We start from the raw sequence: 6,000 nt of genomic DNA, 5'->3' as shown, positions 1-6,000 counted from the left end.
CTAGGGGCAGGAAGACACTGTTTTTCTTTTTTTCTGTTTCTTTTTTTCTTTCGTCCTTCCTTCCTTCCTTCCTTCCTTCCTTCCTTCCTTCCTTCCTTCCTTCCAGATAGGGCCTCTCACTCTGTTGCCCAGGCCACAGTGTAATGGCATGACCATAGCTCACTGCAGCCTCTAACTCCTGGCCTCAAGTGATCCTTCCACCTCGGCCCCGTGAGTTGCTAGGACTATAGGTGTGTGTCACCACGCCTGACTAATTTTTTATTTTTTGTAGAGATGGGGTCTTATTATATTGTCTAGGCCGGTCTCAGTCTCCTGGCCTCAAGTGATCATCCTGCCTTGGCCTTCCAAATTGCTGGGATTACAGGCATGAGCCACCATGCCCAGCCCTTTTTTCTTTAATATTGAAAAAAATATATACCACAAAGGTCACTAAAGGTCACCAAAATTATCTTAAATATAGTGATAACAATATACCTATAAAACCAAGATGGCTTGTTGTACAAGATACCCTTTAATATATCCTTTTATTTTGACAACTTTCTCGAAGAAGAGAGAATTAAAAGAGACAAAGCAAAGGTCAGCATGTTATAGATTGTCACAGAAATGTGAATGTAAAGATCCTTTTATAAAGTCTGTGAAAGAGGAGGAAGTAGGTTATACTACTTAAAAATGATATATAGTACAAAAGGAAGATTCAGATGTTGAAACTCAGTTGTAGCTCTGCCAATTAATTGCTAGTCGTTCACATTGGTATCTCATTCCACTTCTCAGTGACTAAGTTTTCTTCCTTGCCCTATCTTCTTAGTTCCATTTTATTAAATAAAAGGCTCAGAATAAGATTTTTCACTATACTACTTCCTGTTACCCATTCAAAGTTATCTTTAGGGCCCTTCAAATGTTCTAGTTGTTTCTTTATGCAGGCATTTAGTAGAATCTCACTTCTCCTTGCCTTTTGAAATTGGGCATGAGTATACAATTTGTTCTAGCCCATGAAATTCAGGTGGTAGTGGCATTGGTTATTTCTAGGGAAAGCTTTGAGAACCAGTGCATGATGACCATCTGTGACATCATGATCATGAAAGATCTGTCAAGATAGAGCTTTTGTAGTATGGGTACCTGAGTACGTAGGATGAATTTGCATTCTCTACTGATAATGGAAATGTAACATAAATCAATGAATATACTTTTAATATACAGGTCACTGAGATTTGGGGACTATTTGTAAATGCAATATAACATAACCTATCCTAATTTATATAACATGTTTTGTCCCCAAAATAATTTGTTTTGAAAAATAATACACCCATGTCTCTAGCTTATGATATCATAACTAGAACTTTTAAGGGATATTCAAAAAGTAAAAATTTAATTAAAATTATTAACAAAAAATATTTAATCTTAATACAGAAATTGGTATATGAAACTAGATAATCATTCCCTGGCTAGCTTTTTACATCTATGTTGCTAAATTTCTGGGTTTATGAGTTTCTTTTACCTCCTTTGTCTTGATTACAGATGAGGCAATTCTTTCCACTTGAGTTCAGTATGATTGTGATGCACCTTCCCAACAGTTATTCAAAAATCTCTATAACTCTCACTCTTCACAGGCCATTCTTTATTCTTGGAAACCTCCATTAATCCCTTCTTTATGAAATTCTACTCAGCCTGCTTTCAAAAACATTCACACCAACTCTGTGCAGTTCAGTAAGGGAAGAGGATCTTGTTTTGCTTTTCTCATCATCACTACTTTTCCTGTCTTTCCCCCAACCCCACCCCTTCCTTAGATGCCTTCCTTTGTTACTCCAGGGCACAACTTGGATTGCCTGGCAAGGTTGTTTCCCATCCAAGAATTCACTGATATGCCCTCTCCCACCTTTCCAATGATTTCTCTGACACTATTACTTCACTCTGTTGACTTCTCAGTTTTTTTTTCTTCACATTTACAACTCCATCCTGCTGAAAGCCCACTATAACTATCTGTGGAGTAAAGAGTTACAGAATTTCAAAGAGGGTGATAGGCTTTGGCTGTGTCCCCACCCAAATCTCACCTTAAATTGTAATAATCCCCAAATATCAAGGGCAGGGCCAGGTGGAGATAATTGAATCATGGGGGCAGTTTCCCCCATACTGTTCTCATGGTAGTGAGCAAGTTCCACAAGATCTGATGGTTTTATAAGTGGGAGTTCCACTGCATAAGTTCTCTCTTGCTTGCCACCATGTAAGACGTGACTTTCTTCCCTTTTGCCTTCTAACATGATTGTGAGGCCTTCCCAGCCATGTGGAACTGTGGGTCAATTAAAACTCTTTCCTTTATAAATTACCCAGTTTTGTGTATGTCTTTATTAACAGCATGAAAACAGACTAATACAGTAAATTGTACCAAGGTAGTGGGGTGCTGCAGTAAGGATAGCAAAAATGTGGCAGTATCTTTGGAACTGGGAAACAGGCAGAGGTTGGAACAGTTTAGAGGGCTCAGAAGAAGAAAGAAAAATGTTGGAAAGTTTGGAACTTCCTAGAGACTTGTAGGGCTCAGAAGACAGGAATATGTGGGAAAGTTTGAAACTTCCTAGACTTGTCGAAAGGCTTTGACCAAAATGCTGATAGTAATATGGATAATAAAGTCCAGACTGAGGTGGTCTCATATGGAGATGAGGAATTTTTTGGAAACTGGAGCACAGTTTACTCTTGCTATACGAAGAGACTGGTGGCATGTTGCCTCTGCCTTAGAGATCTGTGGAACTTTGACCTTGAGAGAGATTATTTAGTATACATGGCAGAAGAAATTTCTAAGCAGCAAAAACATTCAAGAGGAAGCAGAGCAGAAAACTTTGGAAAATTTGTAGCCTGATAATGCAATAGTACCCTTTTTCTGACAAGAAATTCAAGCCTGCTGCAGATATTTGCATAAGTAACAAGGAGCTGAATGTTAATCACCAAGACAATAGGGAAAATGTCTCCAGGCTATGTCAGACACCTTTGTGGCAGCCCCTCCCGTCACAGGACTAGATGCCTAGAAGGAAAAAATGGTTTCGTGGGCTGGACCCAGGGCCCCTCTGCTGTGTGCAGCCAAGGGACTGGGTGCCATAAGTCCCAGCCACTCTAGCCATGGCTAAAAGGGTCCAAGATACAGCTCAGTTGTGGTTTCAGAGGGTGCAAGCCCCAAACCTTGGCACCTTCCATGTGGTGTTGGGCTTGTGGGTGCACAGAAGTCAATAATTAAGGTTGGGAAACCTCCACCTAGATTTCAGAGGATGTATGGAAATGTCTGGATGTCCAGGCAGAATTTTGCCACAGGGGCAGGGCCCTCATGGAGAACCTCTATTAGGGCAGTGCAGAAGGGAAATGTGGGTTGACACCTCCACACAAAGTCCCCCTGGGGCACTACCTAGTGGAACTGAGAGAAGAGGGCCACTGTCCTCCAGACCCCAAAATGGTAGGTCCAATGACAGCTTGCACTGTGCACCTAGAAAAGCCACAGACACTCAGTGCCAGCCCGTGAAAGCAGCTAGGAGAGGGGCTGTACCATGCAAAGCCACAGGGGTGGAGCTGCCCAAGACCATGGAAACCCACCTCTTACATCAGTGTTACCTGGAATTGAGATATGGAGTAAAAGGAGATCATTTTGGAAATTTAAGATTTGACTGCCCCACTGGATTTTTGACTTGCATGGAGACTGTAGCCCCTTTGTTTTGGCCAATTTCTTCCATTTTGAATGAGCGTATTTATGCAATGTCTGAACCCCCATTGTACTTAGGAAGTAACTAACTTGTTTTTGATTTTATTATATCAATTTTGATGAGACATGAGAGTGGCCTTAATTAGATAGTGACAGGATAGAGAAAAAACGTAGATGATGTAAAAGATTAGGAGGTAAGATGAAAATCATTTGTTGTTGTTGTGAAGAGATAATGAAACTGCCTTTCAAAAATTATAGTAGTAAAAGAAATTTGACATAACTGACTCCATCTTGCACCTACCAGGCTAAAATCCTTTTGCTCATTATTGTGTGGAGGGCATCATAGTCCTTTTCTTGAGCTGATTTCCTCGTTGTTCAAAGATAGAAACTGTATTTGTAAAAAGTAGTAAAAGGCCACAAGTTTAGAATCATGGTAGGGGCCTGAACTTTGCTAAGGAATAGGTATGGTTAAATGATAGCCATCCATTGCCTGCTTAGCTTGTTTAGTGTCTCAGAGTCATGTAACTGAGGTTACAAGATTTATAACTCCCCAACTGCTCCTATAGATAACATCACTATTATGAGACCCAAAGGATTACTCTTTGAGATATTTTTCAGATGTAGCATTTTGATAGACCAAGATATGCCACTTGAACCTGTGTTCTATACTAAGGACTGACTCAACTGGTCCTGCACCCTCAGCTGGGTACTGATTCACCAGCAGCTTTGTCACCCTTGTGATTTCATTCCCAGCCAACCCATTGTTTCAGTTCCCCAACCCCCTCCCCACCAAAGTACCCTTTAAAACCCTAGCCTCTGAATTCTCAGAGAGGCAGATTAGCGAAATATCTCCTGTCTCCTTGCTTGGCTGGCCCTGTGACTATTAAACTTTTTTCTGATGCACCTCCTGCTGTTCTCAATGTATTGACTTTTCTGAGCACCAAGCGAGAAGAACCTGTAGGGCTGCAGTGGTAAAGGATGAGGGAAGAGATAAGAATGATACTGAGGTTAGAAGGTAGAACATCTGAGGAGACAGAAATTCACTGGAATACGTATAAGAGGAACCAGAAGCAGGCAGCCCAAATTGTGTACAAAGAGATCAGTTTTAGATAAAATGGGTTTAGCAGGACTATGGAGTCAGCCTTTAAGTGGAAATGCCCTATACTCAATTGTATAAACTGAACTGAAATCTCTCAAAAGACTGGTCAACTATACCTTCTCCATTTTGCCTTCTAAGTATCTTCTTTGACATACTGAAATTCTTCTTACTATTTTATTTATTCCCAAGCACATCATGATATTGTTTCAATAACATGAATTAACTACCTTAAATTGTGTTTGTTTTAAATGTCGTAACACTTTCCATGTCAACTTCAAATACTACCACTGATATGATTTCGATTGAAGCTGGTATTTTAATTTACATTTTACAGACGAGAAAATTGATGCCAAATTGTTAAGTGATGCACTACATTTTATAGTCAGTATACAGAAGATTCTTGACAAATTTCTAATTGCCTGATTTCTAATCACCTGTATTTTTCTCAGTTGTGTATTTTTGATAAAGGGTATGGATAACAGAATACTTTAAAAGTATTACTGGCTCTTTTCTCTACAAATTTTCTTAGTCATTAACAAGTAGTTGTGATATAGATTTTGAGTAAAAGTAGGTCTATTTTTACCACCGATATTTTAATTGGCCATTGTATAAATACCACTAAAATGCATAAATCTTAAGTGTCTAGCTTAATAAATCTTACACAGTGAAGTACTCAGAAGCCTCCATCATGTTCATTCTCAGAAACGAAATACCCAAACTTAAACTAATATTCTGAATTTTGTTATAGAAACTGTTGTATATTTTGCTTTTTTTAAACAAGTGGAATTACACGAACTTTACTTTTTATGGTCTGACTTCTTTTGCTCAAAATTTTGTCTAACATGTTGTGTGTGACAGTAATTCTTTTTGAAAAAAGATAACTCTATGGTATTTCTGTATGTAAATGCACTACAGGCTGTTTGCTTATGTTTCTGTTGATGGGCATTTTGGTTGTTTCCTGTTTTTGTCTGAGATGACCAAAACTGCTATGAATTCTGCATGTATTTCAGTGCATGTATGTGCACATATTAACTGGCATGGAATTGCTGGGTTTACAGAATTGTGTTCATGTTCACTTTTAATAGGTAGTAGCAAATATTTTTACAAAATGACTGAACTAAATTATACTACCAGGTATAGTGTATAAAAATTCCAGTTGCAACACACTTCTGCCATCATTTGATATTCCCAACTTTTCTTTTTTTTTCATTTTGGTCATTCTGGT

The sequence above is a fragment of the Nomascus leucogenys genome, chromosome 20 (assembly GCF_006542625.1).
Source record: "Nomascus leucogenys isolate Asia chromosome 20, Asia_NLE_v1, whole genome shotgun sequence".
Lineage (NCBI taxonomy): Eukaryota > Metazoa > Chordata > Mammalia > Primates > Hylobatidae > Nomascus > Nomascus leucogenys.
Note: the sequence above shows the minus strand (reverse complement) of the source record.